General features: G+C 45.7%; 1 protein-coding gene across 1 annotated transcript in view; it reads right to left on the reverse strand.

Moving 5' to 3' along the window:
• The window catches only part of LOC138566358 (histone-lysine N-methyltransferase SETMAR), a 415,975-nt gene that overhangs the window by 202,326 nt on the left and 193,764 nt on the right, over positions 1–19,885 (reverse strand). The gene's annotated exons all lie outside the window — the stretch shown is intronic.

The raw sequence follows: 19,885 nt of genomic DNA on the forward strand, positions 1-19,885 counted from the left end.
ACACTCCCTCTGGTATCATTGGAGAACTCTGAAGAGCCAAGAGAAGAGAAATAACTTTTTGGCATTGGAAATTGTGAAAGTGAGAAAGAGATCAAGGGAAGAACAATACCATTTGAAACTGTGAACTGTAAATAGCCAGAGAAACTCAGGGGAAGGCAATCATCTCCCGAGACTTGTAGAACTTTTCTTGTTTATTTCTTTTTGCTCCTTTTGGATCTTTATGTTGGAACTTTGGAAAAGAGCTGCAGACGACAAGTTGAAAGCCTATTTCCCTTTTCACTTTATCGTGAGTTTAGGAAGTAAGGGTCAGCCTAGGATTTGGACACAGGGCGGAGAACTTTACTTTGGACATACTGACACAGAAATCCTTTAGCTTCTTTGAGCCAGGGAAACCCTTTCTTAGAGTTAGGGCGAGATAGGACTTTCTCCAATCCTCTTTTTACTTTAACAAAAGTTTTTGCCAACGAAGAGCACTTTTTGGGCTAATAACTCCGCTCCCCCTGGACGAATCCTCACCAAACTTTGCAAAAAAAAGTATATGGGTCACTCTGAATCTTTTTGCAAAGTTTGGAGATGTTTGGGCCGGGGGGGCAGGGGGAGAAAGTTATAGTGGGGGTACCAAACGTCTTTTTTCCCCATAGACTGAATGGGAGAAAAACTTTGCGCACGGATACAGGTGAAACCGCTGGACGGATTTTGACGAAATCTGCGGCAGGTACAGGGGCTTGGTCCAGAAAGCGTGCTTTTGTAAATTTGGTCACCATCCGTGCAGTTTTTTACTTTATAATTATCAAAAAGTAGGTCTGAAAAAATTAGTGATATCTATGTTCGCTCTGCGGTCACACTTCCCTGTTCGGTCGACGAAAAAGATACCGATTGGCTAAGGGGCTGGCGTCATGACCGTGGACACGCAACGTCTCTGCCCATTGGCTGCTGCAAGACGTGTTCTGCGTGAGATGGTTTGGATGCACCCGACATCTTGGATCCGCGGAAAGCGGAGCAACAGCGTACACATGCTTTTTTCATTAAACTATTTTGCTGTGTCACAGAGCATTGGGAAAGGTTCAGACAGTAAGACATGGGTGATCAATGCATTTGTTCTGGGGGTCGGTCGTCATGACGTAATTTCTATGGACACCTTGTACGCACAGTAAATGTGGGGTGTAATAACGATAGCACTTCAGTCCATGCAGTGGACAGGAAATTTGTACCTGTTGAAATCACACGTGTATTGGTAGGCAACATTGAAATTGACAACATGCTGTGAATGCATTATTTTTTCCAATGGCTATTATTATATTGATTAGTACGCCGCCATGGGTGGCACATGCTACGGTGGTTGTGGCCAGGGCCTAGAGTCTTGGATGCATGGCCATCGGCCGAAGGCCTTACTTCCACCGCTGCATGTGCCACCCATGCATACACCCGTAGTGTTGAGTTTTGATTGGCAAGTTGTGGGGAGTGTGTGCAGTCTTGGGTGCATGGCCAAAGGCCATGCTCCCAAGAACACAGTGGTAAGTATTAGACGTGGAAGACACTACACACCCATCCCATGTAAGATCCACAGACATACAGCTAGGAGTGAAGCCTCTGGGCAGACGCACTGAAGGATAACACACCTACAGAATAACCTCCACTACCACACATCACTGAGGTGGTTGTGGGGAGACCCTGCACTCTTGGGTGCAGGGCCGAAGGCCATGCACCCAATAATACACTTATACCTACTTAATGACGTATGTTCTATGGCCTCCTTGTACGCACAGAAAATGAGGGGTCCAATAAGGCCAGTATTTCAGCCCATGCAGTGCACAGGGGAGTTGTTACATTTGCAAGGACACGTGTGGTGTTAGGGAACATTGAAATTGACAACATGCCAATAATGCATTATTTTTTCCGATGGCTATTATTATATTCATTAGTATGCCGCCATGGGTGGCACATGCTACGGTGGTTGTGGTCAGGGCCTAGAGTCTTGGATGCATGGCCGTCGGCCGAAGGCCTTACTTCCAACACTCTAGGCCCTGGCCACAACCACCGTTGCATGTGCCACCCATGCATACACCCGTAGTATTGCGTTTTGATTGGCAAGTAGTGGGGAGTACGTTCAGTCTTGGGTGCATGGCCAAAAGGCCATACACCCAAAAACAAACTTATAAGTACTAGACGTGGAAGACACTGCACACCCATCCCATGTAAGATCTATGGACATACAGCTAGGATTGAAGGCTCTGGCCAGAAGCACTGAAGGATATCACACCTATAGAAAAACCACCACTACCACACTTCACTGAGGTGTTTGTGGAGAGACCCTGCACTCTTGGGTGCATGGCTAAAGCCCATGCACGCAAGACAGAAGTCATAAGTAGGGAAGTTACAAGTCAATATGGGTGTTTTGGAATGCGCTAGTTGTGTTAATGCAATAGTGTCTTAAGTTCATGGCTGCAGACGATGGTCCGAAAAGTAAATTTATAAGCAGCTAATTTACAAAGACAATGGTTTTCATATGCAGCGATGGTTGTGGATAGGAAGTATACTCCTTGTACTTTGGTTGTAAGGCGTATGTAGTAGGTTACTCACCCAAGATGGAAGGGCAGCCTACAGGCACTGCAGCATATTAGTACCATAGATTAGATGTGTAGATTCCCATGTGTAGAAAATGCCTGCCAATATACTTACTCCTTACTTTGTTCAGAATCCACATACATTTATTTAATTGGCTATCGTACTTGGTTGAAGTATCACTTTTTCCATTTCTGTGATGAAAGAAAAAGGTGCGTTAGTGTTTGCATTTTTTTTTAAATTTACTACACTGCATAATAGACATAACCTTTTTTTTTTGGACCCTCATATTTATTTTACAAACCAGTGTACTGTGCATTGCGCTCAGTTTCTGTGTTTGCTTTTCTAATCCTTGGGTCTGGGGAAAAAAATCCTTGTCGGATTAAAAAAAACCTTAATTTCCTATGGTACTAACTACTTCCTTTTTTCCTTTCAGTGTTTTCTTCATCTTTCTGATCAATGTTATGTTTGTTGCCTTCCTGCCCATTTTTAACACCAGATAGATACCTGTAGGCGTATTCTAACTGTGCATTTATTCCTACAGATTTATGATACTCATTCATTTGTGTCGTTGTTATATCCTGTTTCCTTCATCTTTCCCATTAATGTTTTGTTTGTTGCCTTCCTGCTGATTTTTAACAACAGTTAGATACCTATAGGCATATTCTACCTGTGCATTTGTTTCCAACGATCTGTGATAATCATTTATTTGTGTCATTCTTCCATCCTGTTGGGTAGTTAGATACCTGTGGGCGTATTCTGTTTGTAGTCTTTCACATAATTTGTTGACAATCTTGAAGTACACATTATTTCGTAAATTTTAGCTTCAAGAACATTAAATACGCATTTGTTAGGTTAGCTGGCAACCTCTGCTTTAAAGTAATGGTGCTATCATTACATTCAAACCATCCAGAATTCTTTTTAATGTATGCAGTGTAGTGACCTGCATTGGTTGTAGCTCCTGCATGGTAGATTATTCCTACTGTTGTAAAGGTTTTCTGAATCCAGTCAGTTTACAGTTGTTTTTGGTACCATCTGCATTATAACGTAGAAGCATAAGTATTATGTAGGCACTATGTGATTGTATCAGTAAGTTGGAGCGATTGTCTGAATTGCAAATACTACATAATCTGCCATGGTTTGCATTTTGTACAAGTTGCTGAAATGGAATGCTCTCACTATTTGGTATGGAAACATACACAAATCGCTCATTTGGGATTTCTTCCTGTATCACTTTGCTACAGAGAGTGCATGCATGTTTCCACATGTACGAAATTTGGAAGATTTCATTTACAGGTATGCTTTTGTTTTCCAATACTAATAGTATGTACATTAGAAATTCTTGTGGATCTTCTTGTGAGTTCATAGTGAATCTCACCATTCCAGCACAGTCGTCCAATTGTTGCCTTACTCCATGAACACTGTATATGTTGTCAGGATTGCTTGTTGCATTTCTATGCAGCACTAACATTTGCAAACACAATTGGTCTGTACTGTGTAGGTAAATATTGTTAACAATTGATGGCAATTGAAATAGAATATTCATTGCTACATTTGCATAGCACCTTACCCCACTTTCATTTGCAAATTTGAATGGGCCAGCAGGTTCTGTATCTGAGTGCATTTTTCGTTTTTTCTGTTGCTTCTTTGCCGACGTCCCTGGTTTACATTCCCTAATAGGTTCTTCTATGTTTGCGACAATTTATGAAACTTTAGCTTCTTTTCTTTGCGGAATTTGCTGTTGCATTTCTGTTTCATTTACTTTTCTTTTACCACGTTTCCCTTTATCTGGAACAGGGTATTGTTTCAGATGAGGGGTGTACAGTGAACGCAATCCATTGTATTCTAGAATGCAAGGAATATCAGCTTTGACTTTACTTGAATCAAAGTTTATAAGCAATAAACCGTCAAGTGTACGTAAGTGTGATAATGCTACGTAGCTAATGCCTTCCTTAAACACTGTGTTTCCTATATCTATCAATGTTTTCTCTAGGGTAAGACCTTGGGATTTATGAATGGTAACTGCATATGCAAGAGTTAGAGAAAATTGCTCTCTACGTACATGCATGTCTTTGAAGAGAAGTAATCAAGCAATTGAGCGCCCTATCCTTTTCACTTCTAAAACTTTATCAAAGCGAATATTTACAAACTGAATGTTGCTATCACGTGGGCATGATTGAAAGCCAACAACTGTGCCCAGTGCTCCATTAACTAGCCCTTGCTCTACGTCAAGGTTACGTTTAAGCATTACTCTACAATTTAAGGATAATTTCAATATGTTTTCCAACCCAGCTGAGTTGGAGATTGAAGTTTTCGAAACTATTTAGTCTTGTTGTGGCTTGCTCACACATGAGTACTGTCATACCATGTACGTCTAGTTTGGCTGTGGTGCTAATTTCTATTATTGCCTGCATTTCTTTCTTTAACATTGTTTCATTGAATTTGAAACAGCTTGCAAAAGTTGGCATTAAGGCCATACAATTGACATTTTTTTGCGCTATTTGTTCCATAACATCAGTTGCACATGCATTATCACCATAACGTGCATGTATATGGCGGTTTTTCGATACAACTTGTGCTTCTTGCGATAATACACCAACTCTAATACTTTTTGAGATGTTGGCATAAGTGAGATCTGCAGATTGGCGCATGTTCTCAGTTAATTCTCTGTATTGGAAATGTTCCCAAAGGTTAACATTACCTATGCTACCAACAGTTTTCCGGCAGAGTTTGTGGCCTAAGGTTTTAAAAATCAGTTCACCTTTCACTGGTGCCAATTGTAGAAGATCTCCGAAAACGATTATGTGTTTTCCTGCAAAGAGTTCTTCGTTATTATTTTTAAGTACTTCTTGCAATCTGAGATGAATCAAAGCCAACATTAGGTTGGAGACCATGCTCACTTCATCTATTAGTAGCATTTTCATTTGTTTCAATACTCTACGTAATTCCATTGCAGCTTCTGCAGAACATTTGTAGTAGTCCAATTTATTTTGATGCTTTCCTGGACGCAGTAGTAATAAGTGTAAAGTCACACCGCCTATGTTGTAGGCAGCTAAACCTGTGGGGGCTGATACAACAGCTGACAGTTTGTTGTTTGTCAATTGTTGAAGGAACTTGCTGATGATTTTGATTAAGAATGTTTTCCCTGATCCAGCTTCACCACTGCCGTACAGCAGTATAGGTTTGTAATTTTGGCAGGTACATTCTTCATTTTCGTGTTATACACCCTGTACAATTTGTTTTGTTACGTCTTCAAAAATGGTGCGCTGATCGTTGTTAAGTTTTGCTTGTTGTACAGGTAATTCTTCTGTATCTTCTTGATACTGATACATGGTGTTTTCTACTTCTGCCATAGCTACTTCAGCCTCATTTGCTATTAGTGGTTGTCCTAATGGTTTTTGACTTCCTGTTACAGAAGGTTGACTACTGTCGGAAAAGTCTTTATCTAGTTGGGCCTGAAGTTTTTCTTCCGGTTGCTGCTCATTGTGTAACATTGTTTTGTACTGCGTAAAGTTCACATCGGTGATAGTGCTTTCATTTGCTTTGAAAGCATCTTCATAGCACTCATAATTATCTAGTATGTCTTCCTCTTTTCTCCATGGTTTGAAAAGTTGTAACAGAGACATGTAATATAGTTCTTTCTGTTGAGGAGTTTTTAATGACAATTTCACATGATTAATTAAGCTTCGTTTGTTAAGTTTCACTAAGCTCCCTTCACAATCGGTCACTCTATATCTACGTTTGCTTTCATTGGGTTTTACATTATTTTTGTATGAAAAGTTTTGAGCTATGCGGTATAGACACATGCTTTCCAGAGTGGTACTCCTGTTCGGATAGTATGTGTCCAGTAAATTGTTTTTTAAAATGTCTTGGCTGTTGGGATCATTTCTGGCAATTGTTTCTATGTCCTCATATGATTTTAGCACTCTTTTTCTAGATTTTGCAGGACCAAGACTGAGCCATACTATGTTGTCTGATTTTTCCATACAAAGCAGTGCCGGTTAAACGATCTGCTGCTTCATAGGCCCCACATTCTGTAACGCTCGCCTGGTATCCACGGGGACGTCACTCAGCCTGTTCTGACCTCTTACGACCTCAAACCCGTCCCTGGAGTCTACTCGACTGGAGACTGGGCCTTGTTTTCTTGGAAAGTGTGCTCTCCGCCCTGCTTTCAGCGCAGGGGCGCGTTGATTGATGTGGGCTTGTTGCTGCCTAGTTACTTCACTGGCAAGAGTCCGACAGGTAAGTATAATGAGTCTTTTGAACAGTTCACTAACTTCGTTCCTTTCCTTTCTTAGATGATGGCCGGCGTCCGGGGATGGCGACGTGTTGCTGAGATGAGTAGCGCTTAAGGTGAGTGAGAGCACGATGCGGCCCTTTCGTATTTGTATTAAACGGAGTTCTTTTTCTGTGTCTTTTAGGTGCCGCAATGTTTTCAGCATGGATGCCGGTTATGAAGAAGAAATGCGGTGAGTAAGCGCGGTATGCAGCACCTCTAGATGTTTCCACGCTAACCTGGAATGTCTTTTCCCTCTTGCAGATGGATGAGAAGTTCCGGAGACAGAGTTCCCCCAGAGCGGCTGGGATTCAGTTAAGCGTTTGAAGCTCGTACAGTCTTTAAAAATAAGCAAAGATTTGCTGAATGCTTACTAATGCCTTTTTTCTGTTCTTTTCCCTTTTCCTTAGGAAGCAGCGTGCCGGGATGGGAATGACACCGCCGAAGATGCCCGCAGAACAGAAGAAGCGATGAATGATGGGCAAAAGCGCTCCAAGGTAAGGCTGTTCCTAACGGTGTTCTTGTTCTTGCAGGAGCTGAGCGCAGAAGAAATATGCAGGCCTACTGGAGACCGATCTGAACACGGTGAGTGTCACGCTGCAGGTGCAGAAAACACAAAGCATATTTCTCAGCCTGGGCGTGGTTTAAATAGTCTCTGGGTATCCCAGGTGTCTCTGGGCTGAACCACACCCAAAAGACTAGACCGCACATGCAGTTCTGGGAACCGAAATATGTGGGGCATCCATCTTGTCCCCATCAATGCACTACAAGTCCATTCCCCAATGTTATCCTATGGGAGTGAGTGAATCTGGTGCCACAAGGGCCAAGTCTGACTTCAAGTGGGTCTTTGGAGGGATGGAGAGGCCCTTGAGGGCCATGTACGTGATCGTGGCCTGGCTCCAGCCTGACATCTTGGAGGGCTGGGGACATGAGGGGCAGGAATCATGACAACAGCTGGAGGGAGGCGATCCCCCACAGGAGTGTCTCTTGTGGTGGGAGGATCGGATACCGAGGATGCTGTGGAGGAACTCAAACGACTACGCAATTCACATGGTACCACCTTGCGAATGTCTTCAGTGTGGAACGAAGTGAGGTGTCGCTTCATGGTTGTCGTACCAAAACTGTATGCTCCAAATCTCCTGCGACTCAACACCACCTTGCACTGGTTACACTTCAACAGGTTCGTACGTGCTTTTGGTACTTTCCCATAAACGGAAAACAACCGCCACACCCACGACTCCCGCCGAGTGCTCCTAGTGCGGAGTTCTCCACTTCATTCTCTTCCTCCTCGTCTCCCTCGATCTCTACATCCTCACCCATATATCTCTCTGCAGGCCCTTGGTGAGGTGGTGATGGTGGCGAGTTTGGGGGTGGTGCAGAGGCTAATGACCCAACAGCAGCCATGGAAGCCATACCCATTAGTTTCCTTTTGGTCACTAAAGCAGTAAAGGCAGCACACCTCAATCTGCTATAGCTAGAAGGACAATGAAGATGCGCTCGGGGTGTGGCCTTTTGTAGGGGTGTGCCTCGTGACCGTCATCATCCCTACAAAGCGGTACACAAATTTTACACAGCAAGTCCTGAGGTTCCCTATTGTCTGGGATGTGTGAAATTACATTTTTACATTCTACAATACTTTGCCTTGTGTCATTTGTATTGTTGCAGAAGCACACCAACTGCGTAAATTAGTCCCCACGCTCAGCGTAGGTGCGGTCACATGACGACATCCTCAACACATCCGCCCCAGTAATGAAAGTCCCTTGGACAGCAAATGCAAAGAATCAAACGTGCGCATGCGCCTAGTGTCCTACGGACAGTGTTTGGGTTCTCAAACTACTTCAAAGTGCGACACAAGTGAGACGGACAGTTAGGAACAGGCGCGATGTTCACAATACTTACGTTTCTACTGCGCATGTGCACGCATGCTATGTTCACTGTACGGACAGTTCCAGTGTTCTTAGGACAGCTCCATTTTGTTTGCGTACGACCTTGCCGGCCACTGCGCCTGTTGTACGGACGGCACTTTTTTGGCTGCTCCCGATATGGACCGCTATACTGTCCTTCACACACTCCCATTTTCCTCATTTACACCCATTCTGAACATCTGGTCTGTTCTACGAACATTTATTATCTTGTTTCCAAGCGGTACGGCGAGGTAGTATATCCTTTGGACACCCCTTTCTGTTTATGTACGCACAATTTCAACAGATGGTGCAGTCACACATCACATCCTTCTTACTTGACATTAGACAGCACCCACATTCCATTCCTTGCGGATAGGTCGAACATGCGCGCTGTTCGCGAACATTTTACGTCTTTTTAAAAACAATTTCTACACACAAACTCTTTCTCTACAACTACTGTACAAAAATATTTCAAACACACACACACATCAATCTGAAGAAATAGCGGGGGAAGCGGACACTGAAACAAATATGGGGGAATTAGGATTCAACACGGGCTGGTTATGAGAAGATTTGTGAGGGGAAGAAGGGATGGATATTTCGTCAAAACATCTATTTTCCTGTTCAAGGTTTGGGGATGGTTCACTAGGGAATGGAGAAGCAGGGCAGGTGCAGGTGGGGCAATGATAACAAACTTTTCCTCTCACACAGTCCTCCACAAACTCCCGCAAACTTTGAAAATTGTCGTTCAATATGTCCATTTTCTGCTCTATCCTTTTTATCCTGTCTTCTTCTGTCTCGTTTGTTGCCCTTTCTTCTTTTCTTTCCTGGTTTGTTAAAAAAAGAAATATATAAGTTGAATGCCTCTAAAATACTGGTCACTATTTTGCATATGCAGAGCACTGTGTACCATTATTGTCGCTGTCTTCAGACATTTCCTCATGTGGGAAATACTCCTCCAGCCACTCCAAAGTACAGCCATTTCTGAGTCAAAACAACAGAAAGAAATTATTATTTCTGCACCACATACCACAAAAAAACGTCACCCATATAACAAAATGACCTGCACTCACACTTTTGCTGTAATCTCCCTTCATCCTACTGCGTCCATCCACTGTCGTTCCAGGCTGCAGAGTTTCTGTGAAGTGATTATGCTGGAGGCATCCTTTCTTTTTTATGGTACCATCCACTTCATTCTACATGGTTATTAAATGTGTCGTTTTCTTTTCCCAGCTTCAGGTTTCCATATTTACTTATTACTACTTATCTTTATGTCCTTCTTCTACGTTGCACACTTCTTGTGTAAGACAATAGTACATTTTCAGCTACATCACAAATATCATTGATGACATCACTGATGACATCACATGTGTGCCTCACTTATTTTGGTGCATTGAAAAATGTAGGCTAGGTGGTTTTATTCACTGACCAGCACAATATGAAAATTGAAAAGGTGCTGTATACCAAAACGTTACCCTTGTCGTGTGTTCTTAAACTACTTTCCTTAGGGTCTAGTGTCAGCTCATGATGCACATGCATGGGGCTATGGCAGGCCTCAAACACACAATTAATTTGTATACAGGAAGATAAACTGTGAGATGCTGCTAGTTCTTTCTACCCTACTTCAGTTTCCCTGTATGTGCCGCTCAGTTATATGCATTGGGTCGGCATATGTATTGTTTGTTTTAGTGTATTAAGTCTAGATTTGTGAACTAGTTATTACATGTGTAACATTAAACAATCACCCCTGACATCTTGCTACCAACATAATAGAAAGAACCCCTTGTAGGTAGGGACTTTTTAGGAATATTATTTTCACATGTGATGTCATCAATGATATTTGTGATGTCATCTTTGATGTCCTGGGTGTTAGTCTTAGGAATGCACGTAGGTGGTGCGAGTTATGGTTGCTTAGCTTACTATAATGGGGGAATGTGCAGTGGTGTTTGGTTGCACTGTGAAGTATAACATTCCTTTAGTGAATTTTTTTTACTGAATGCTCATATATATGTATGGCAGGGAAGGAAAAGAAAGGGGCTAAACAAGTGATGTCATTGATGTCAGCATTGACATTTGAGATTACATCTTTCATGGTCTGGGTGTTAGTGTTAGCAGTGCACAGGGGTGGAGGCAGGGTTGGGGTTTACTTTACCATGACTGTTTAATTTCAGGGGGTTTTCAGTTTTAATTTGAAGCATAAAGGGGAGGAGGAAAGTTTTTTTTTAGTGAAGTGTACAGGTTTTTGTTAGGACAACTTACCCATAACGTCCCCTCAACAAAGTTTTTTTTGTAGTGAATATTATATATATATGTGTGTGTGTGTGTGTGTGTTTGTTTTGTCCTTGATATATGTCCCACTCTTTTTGCACTCTCAAACTGGCTCACCACAAGTTCTCATCTTTGTGCTATTGTACAGGCACCTTTCCTGGGACAGCCTTAAACAGCTGTAAATATGTTATTGTAAGTCATTCCTGATCGAAATTGACATCCCTGTTCTTCAATAAATAAAGAAAATACAAATATTCCAATTCCTTCATTCCACTCATATGATTTTAAACCAGTCTCCCCGCTGAAGTGCTGTAGGAGCACCAGTGTGGGCAGAAATTAAACATTATTTACGGATGCACCCTAGTTAGTGCTAGCATGATTAGGAACTTTTGGCAGTAAACATTGTTGAAGCCAACCATTCAGGGTCTGAATCGGGTGAGATAATAGATTAGTCTTAATTTAATCGTAGTCTCCATTTAGCATTACTAATCATAAAACAAATGAAAGAACATGTAATATTTTATTAGTCCATTTAGCATCATACATAAAGAACTCATAAAATACAGAATGTAAAAAGAGGGAAAAAAACGGGCGTTAAGCTGTCTGCATTTCTCCTAATGATTTATAAAACTCAGTTAAAAACAGAGGAAGGCATTAACATTATGTTTGGATTACATCATACAGCAAGAAGGCAATAATGAGTACAATGACAGAGGCACAATTTCTTATGTGCACTTTGCCAGCTCCAAGGTCACCCTAACTGGTCCCCATTGAAGTGTCTTCACCATGGCAAATCGGCTTACTGTGCCTACCAGCTTGTTAAATGCATTGAAGATGTTCGGTCCGAGTGAGGGTATATCTCTTTGGTTCTGTTACCTTCTTATCTAAAAAATAGACTATAGGTTGCAGTTCAAAATATCTGGTGAGCCAAAGGTTGCAGTGCCCTGCTGTATATTTTAGCACTCACTGATACAATCATTCAGCAGGATAGATATTTTTAAAAAATATGTCTTTATTAAACAGTTCACATCGTTACAACATCAAACCACAATGGTATCGCACATTATTGCAATGAATTTACTGTCAATCATACTATAAGGCAATTGCAACATCGGATGGCGCACGACCATATGCCCTCCCAACTCAAATGTTCATGTGCATATCCCCCCTGGATTTGTGGCATTGTCCCGTGGTACCATGTAGGCCATTAAAGGATCCCAGATACTTTTAGGCCTGTTCTGTAGCCTGCAGAGGGCTGCATAATCCCTGTCCATGTCGCTCAGCTAGATTAGATCTCTCAATCATTTATTCACCCCTGGTGGGGATTCATTAGTCCACTTCATCAAAATGCACCTTCTGGCTGCTATCATGCACTTCGCTAAGAGTTTGCGATATCGCTTTGATGCCCCAGGCGACCACCCAAACATGCCACACAACATTGTACATGGAATGGTCTGCTCCAACATCTCTGTCATGACCCCGAACACTGCCTCCCAATAGGGTCGCAGATTAGCACACGACCACAACATTTGTACTGTGTCTGCTAGTTCTGCATTACATCTTGGGCACTTAGGCGATTTAGTCATACTTGTGTACCCATGCAGGTGTGATATATGCCGTATGAAGAATTTTAAGTTGGATTTGCTGCAACCTGGAGCTGAGGGCTCCCGTGTGCATGGCACTACACATCGTCAACCCACTGTTTGTCGGTAAAGGTCTCCCCGATGTCTTCCTCTATCCTCCTTTTGCAGGGGAGGGGGTTGCGGTGCGAGTCGGCCTGAATAACCTTATAATTGCTGAAATCACTCCTCTACACCCAGCAGAATTGTGAAATGTATTGCAATAGCGGTGTCATGTGTGGGATTTCTGGGAATACCGGGAACCACTCTCTAAATGCTGCCTTCATCCTGAAATACTGCAGTCTATGTTGGAATCCACTACCCATTTTATTAACAAACTCTTCCTGAGATGCAAACACCCTATTCGGGTACAGGTCTTCCAGTCGTGTGAGTCCCGCTCCCTCCAAATCCCGCACTATAGCAGCGTCACAGGTCGGTGCCAAAACCTCCATCTGCCATATCGAGATGCCTGGGTCAAATGTGTACCCCACCCCAAGTCTTTTCAAGGTCCTCCTCCAGGCGTATACCGTGCAAGCCACTGGGTCTAATCTACATTTGTCTGAAACTTTGCATGATGTCGGCACCCCCTGTAGAGAGTGGGGCTGCACTGAACTACGCTCTATAAGTATGTGGGGTGCCGGCGGTGCTCCCGGCATCCAAAACTGAGCAAAAGACAAGTGAGCTGCCAGGAAGTACGCCTCAACGTCTGGGGCACCTATACCCCCTCTTTTCCCATGGCAGTGCTAACACTACCCATCCTATACGTGGGGCACTTGGGTGCCAGGCCAGCTTGATCAGTTGGGCGCGCACTTCTCGGAAGTAGCCCAACTCGGCCATACCGGTATGCTTTGGAACATGTAGAGGAGCTTGGGGATCACTACCATTTTAGCCACAGCGACCCTGCTCATGAGTGTGAGTGGGAGTCCACATCATCTGTTCACGCTGGTATTCAGGGACTTTAAGTAGTTCTTGTGATTGTGCTCTAGTAACGATTGGGCTTCCCTGCTGACCTTAACCCCAAGTATGTAACAACGGTCTGTTCCCCCGCAAAACCTTCAGTATTTTGCGGGCAGGTGGTAGCGTCATTCAGGGGAAACAGGGATGACTTAGATTGGTTCAACCTGAGTCCAGAGGCTTTGCCAAATGCAGTTATTTCCTGCGTTAGGGTTGTCAGATTAATTTTTGGGTTCTTGATGTAGATAATTGCGTCATCTGCATACAGCGAGACTAGTTCGCTGGGTCCCCATTGATAAGCCCCTGTGGCCGTGAAATTTCTGCAGCCTGCTCACCAGCACCTCGATTGCAATGGCAAAGATTAAGGGCGAGAGGGGGCACCCCCGTTTGGTCCCACTCCCAAGTCTAAGCAGGTCCGACCACGTGCCTCCAATGTTTATCTGGGCGTTTGATCCTGCGTCAGCAGTTGCACCGCATTCAGGAAATATGCTGTGACCCCTACCTAGGACAACACTTCGAACAGGAAGTTCCATTCAACAGAATCAAACGCCTTTTCTATGTCCAATAGTGCTGCCACTGCTTGTGTGGAGGGATCTATCTGTGCCATTATTGCGAACAGCCGTCTAAGATTTAGAGAGGTAGACTGCCCAGGTATAAATCTGGACTGGTCCCTATGCATTATCTGCCTAATATGCGGGAGCAGGCGGTCCGCCAGCACTTTTGCGTATATTTTTGGGTCTAAATTTAACAGAGAGATCGGGCGATAAGAAGAGCAGTCTAATGGGTCCTTTCCCGGCTTATCACTGCTTCTCGCATCGAGGATGGGAGTTGTCCCGACATCAATCCCTCCTCCCAGACCTCCAGCATATATTGAACTACCTCTGGGCCCCATTCCTTGTAGAACTTGCCTGTTATGCTGGCGGTGCCCTGCGCCTTGGAGGAGGAAAGGGCCCGCACCGCACCCAGTATCTCCTCAACCGTAAGGGGGTTTGCCAGCGCCTCAGCTGCTTCAGCACTAAGCCTGGGGAGTGCCGCCGCCACCGCTATATACTCTCTAAGCTCGTCTTCCGGTGGGGTGCCTCTCGAGGCATACAGAGATTCGTAGTACTCGCGGAAGACCTCTGCAATCTCACCTGGTTTCACTGCAACCACCCCCTCTGTTGTTCTACCTGTAGCCGCGTTTGTGTTTCACCAATGCCGCCAAGTGCCTACTTGTTCTCCCCTCCTCCCCATATCTACAGGCCATTGCTGGTTGAGCAAAGTATTTCACCTCCCTGTCGGCTAGGTCATGGAAGCGGTCTAATCCCTCCCTCCGTTTGGCCAGCGAGCTCGGTGTGTTCAACCTGTCTGCTTCCTCATCCTTGTGTTTTATTTCGCGCTGCGTTTCATTTAGTTGTCTGCGAAATCAGTTTTATCACCCTCATTTCGGGGGACATACATCCTCCCCTCAGCACCACCTTGAACGCTTCCCACAATGTCCCCTTCCCTGACACCATGCCTAGATTTTCTTGAAAGTAATGTTTTATCAAGCTGTGCATTTCGCTCATGAACACTATGTCTAATAATGCTGCCGGCTTGAACCTCCATTGGGGACCCAGTGATGCCATATCTAAACGCATGGACCATAGTACCGGTGAGAGGTCTGAAAATGTCCTGGGAGCAGCTCACATACCCTCTGTGCAGTGTACCAGGTATGGACACACTAGGATATAGTCTAGCCTGCTGGAGGTATTATGTACTGTAGAATGGTGTGAAAACCCCTCATGCAGCATGCACCATATGTCCCCCAGGTCCAGATTCAACACCGCCTCGGCTGCTTTTGTGCACCTCCTCTCCCCCCCTGACCTATCCACACATGGATCCAATATTACATTGAGGTCTCCAGCCCACATTATGTTAGTGTGCAAGTATTTTTGGCAATGCCCTAAAAAAAGTCGGGGTTAACCACGTTTGGACCGTATATGTTGACCAGTGTCAGCTTTGTGTTACCCACACACCCCGAGACAATGACAAACCTCCCCCCAGGGTCAATTATGGTGTTGCTAACCCGAAACCCCAGCGACTTCTGTATCAGCGTCATTACCCACGCTGAGTACGCTGATTATGTGGTGAATTATTTGCAGTTACACCAGTTCCTGGCAACCCCTTCATTCCCTTTCCACTTGAGGTGAGTTTCCAGTAGCATGACTATCCGTGCCCCATGTCTCTTGCAGTATTGCATCAACTTGCAGGCCTTACGTGGATCGTTCAGCCCTTGTACATTCCAGCTGACTACCTTATATGCCATGACTAGGGTGAGGATGGTTCCACCCATTCTGAAAATTGACGTGTGGTCTTTCTGAGACGATGGAACCTTTTTGAAATAATCCAACCTTGCCAAAAGGGCAACAAAGCCCCTTTTTCCCTTCCCTAACCCAATTTGCTCCAGCTCTACCTCCCCCCACCCACACTGCCCGTCCCCAACATGCAGTGAATAAAACCCTCCCCACATAGCAACCCAACATGTGACTCAGCATGGGCAACTGCCCGGGGCGCCGGACACCGCCACTCAAGAGTCCTCCGACTCCCTGAACCTTGAGAGGAGGACTCACTTCAAATAACTTTCATCAAACCCTGCAGGGCTGACTCGTTACATATCTAGCGCTGTCTTATCATGACCAATCAGGTCTCTGGCCCTTATTACGACCTATTAGGGCAGCCTTTACCCATGGTGTTTGTCATTGCACTATATATACACCAATCTCGAGTGATGAGATCCTGGTCCCTTCTGCGTGGTTCCCAGCAGATCATTTCAAGCCATGATTCGATACACTCATGCACGGCTTCCGGGTTGGTGAAGAAGTGCACCCTTCCATTGTGCTGGACTCTCAGTTTGAGGGGTACTGCATGGAGTATTGTAGCGCTCGGTTGCGTAGCGCCCACTTTGTTGCTGCGAAGGACATGCTGGCTTTCTGGTGGGGCGAGGTGAAATTCGGGTAAAAGGACACTACTGTTCTCAAATGTGAGGTCTCCGAGCTCTCTCGCCCTTCTCAGTATAGCGTCTCAGTAGTTTAGTACTCTCGCTATCACTGGGTGCTGGTTTTGACCCGGTTTCGCGGTGAGCTGAGATATCCTGTTCGCCCTTTCAACCAGGAATTGGGAAGACAGTGACAGCCCCTGCAGCACGTCTCTTATAAAAGTTTCCACAAATACTTCCATGTTCTGTTGCGGGACCGTCTCTGGAATTCCTACCACCCTAATATTATTTCTTTTCGATCTCGCTTTGACGTCTTTGTTCTTTTCTCTTATAGCTCTCACCTCCCTTCGCAGTTCTTGCACTGCCTGCAAGGTTTCGTTGCTGGTGTCCTCCAGTGCACTGACTCTAGTTTCCACTTCAGAGGTTCTACTGCTCTCCTTGCCTATACGTTCCTGCATTTTGTCCACCTTGTACATTAGGCCATCTACTTTTGTATTGATGGCAGGGAAGCCCGAACACATTTCTGTGAGGACCAGCCTCAACTCCGAAGCCGGGGCATCCCCGCATGATCCTGCTGTACTCCCCGCAGGGGATGAGGTGGTCGCCATTGCTGGAGTTTCAGGTGTAGTCTCCAGTTTGTCATTGTCCTTGCGCTGCCCCGCTTTCTGGCCGCCCTTCGCAATAAAGCTACGGCGGGTTGCCGTCCTTCCAGGCCCCAGCCCAGTGCCTGTCACTGGGTTTTGCAGCTGGGTCCGATATTAATGTCTTGTTAGCTTCTGCCCTGGCTTTACCTGCTTCACACTTATGTTAATTCGTCACTGCCACCAGCTATGCCGTTGGGTGTGGTGGGGGAAGTTGTAATCCTCTTATGGCCGGACTTTATTCTGGTTTACTCCCCTGTTCGCCAGTCGTTGCTGTTCACCGCCTCCACCTTTGATGTATTGATCAGTACACTATTCCCTGGTTCTACTGTGATCTTCTCAGTCCCTGCTGGGCTTTGGGGCTCCCGTCATGCCTGCTGGTCTTCTTCCCTCAGCGTATTCGCCCCCACTGCCACTCCTATCTTGCTGTGTGCTGGCACCAAGGTACAGTCTTGCTGTGTTTGTCGTGGCTATTTCAGTTCGGTGTGCTGTTCTCCATATGCGCGATCTGTGCCTGTGCCGGATCACCCCTGTTTCGCCGCTGGGGGACTGCACTTCATGTTCCCTGCAGTGGCCCAAGTTTTCCGAGGACCTACGTCATGCCTTTTTATGAGCGCCTCCGCTCTTCTGTCTCCAGTTGGCCCCTGCGCTCTGTTAATGTGCCGGTCTGCTGTATTTTGGCAGGGTACCCCCGTTGGCGCCAGCACAATGGTCGCTTGAGCCTGCACTGCACTGGTGCCGGCAGACCTCGGTGGCGCAAGCCCACTCTCCTCGTTATGGGCTCTTCACCCCCTCTAACGGCGCGGGATGCCATGCCCCAATATGGATCAGAAAGTGAGGTATTCTTTAATCTCCCCGGCGTGAAATCAGGGCAGGCGACTTACTTGTGTGGACTTGTGGTCTCCTGGGGCAGAGGGGAGCACAGGCGTGCCCACCACCGGTCACACACCCCTCCGCTCTACTGTTTCCAGTGGCATTAGTTCTCGCGGCTGGGTCCCTCCAGCTTCTCCCCTTCTGGCCTCGGCAGCGCTGTGCGTGTTCTCTTTTGCCAACGGCCATGGCACATACCGCCTTCAAGGTGGGGTCGGATCCCTCCCGCTCCTCTCTTCCCACCAGTACTTCTCCGTCTCGCTGGTCCCTCCTCTCGGCTGGTCTCCACGGACAGCTGGGCTCCGGAGCTTTGGTCGTCCCATCTCCCCCGGGCAGGCTCTCCCCGGGTCACTTCTGCTCAGGCTAGCCCAGAAGAGCAGTCGCGGGTGGTACCGGCTGCTGGCGTGCTTGCAGGATATCACCGCTGGGTCGCGCACAGGCACTCGGATGCAACATGCACTGAGCAGCGCACTCAGCTTTCATTCGCCTGCAACACACTATGCCACAGCGGCACTGCTAGGGGTTCAATCTTCTTCAAACTGCTCACTCCACTCCCACAGTCGGTCGGGTGAACATCTCCAGAGTTTCTGCCGGTTTTGGCCGTAATGGGTCGGGTAACAGACTCCTCTCATGCAAGGTGTCTCAGGAGCTCATGAGAACTCTGGCATCTTGGCTGTGGGCTCTCTAGCACCCCCATTCAGCAGGATAGTTATTCAGCAAACCAACCTGGTCTCCCATCTCAAGATGCTCAACGTCTGTGTGGAACTGTCTCAAAGCGTTCACTGAAGCTTATGTAGAGAGCCACCATCAACTTTAAAAATTCCGGGCTTTCATTAACTAAGAAAACCCATATCAGTGGCCGGTAAGAGTCTGTGAAAGTCATAATTTTCAGACACTCCTAAAATGACCACGCTTTCCTTTGTGGCGCTAAACTGCCATTCCCAAGTTCGCCATTTATTGAAAGGAGGTTTACAGCAGTTGTTTTGGGCTCTGTATTTAGGCTGGGGCCTGGCAACAATTGCACTCTGTTTCTGACACAGTGTATAATAATTAAACGTCTGTAGTCGCACCGTAGCTGCAACACCCCAAACATGCCCCCTCCAACCCGTTTGTGAGTAGCAGTACCTGGTCTCCTTTCCTGCACTGGATGATCTTTCGTGATTTTACCCCCTCCCACCTTGTCCCATTGCCCCCCACAACAATATCGAGCAGAAAACAAATTGCGGGTGGATAAGGCCGCAGCTGCTTTTATTAGGCAAGAGGTCATTTACAGGTGTAACGCTTTCGGCCGCAGAGCATCAGGGTTCTGCTCTGAGCTTGAGCCCTCACACATGTATAACCTTTTGGCGAACAGTGTCCATTTCAGGTTTCTCGACCTCTTACTCAATTATACGTTTCCCAGGTGTCTTGACCTCTTACCTGTATCCCCAGGGCCTTTGGCCTCTTACTCAGTTATTTCCCAGGTTTCCTGACCTCTTACACAATTGCTCATTTCCCCAGGTTTCTTGTCCTCTTATGCAGTTGCTCCTTTCCCTGAAGTTTCCCCAGGCGTACACGGTACACTGCCATTACTGCGCTTGGCTCGTGCTTCTGGTTTTGCAGCTCCTTGGCTTGCACAGTTTGAGTCAAATATGAAATGCCCATCCACAAATGCTGCATAAAGACAGAACCCCTTACCTTAGACCTGGCTGCACAATCTCTAGTATCCTGTCTGCAAAAGTTGCTTGTAAATCTGGGGCAGAGGTTGCTCAGTTGTCTCTGATACATTACCCGCACTCCAAATAAGAGCCAGCAAAGTACACAATGCATTCAAAGTACAAAGGGCAAAACTGCTG

The sequence above is a fragment of the Ambystoma mexicanum genome, chromosome 2p, assembly GCF_040938575.1.
Source record: "Ambystoma mexicanum isolate Mex_15411 chromosome 2p, UKY_AmexF1_1, whole genome shotgun sequence".
Classification (NCBI taxonomy): Eukaryota; Metazoa; Chordata; class Amphibia; order Caudata; family Ambystomatidae; genus Ambystoma; species Ambystoma mexicanum.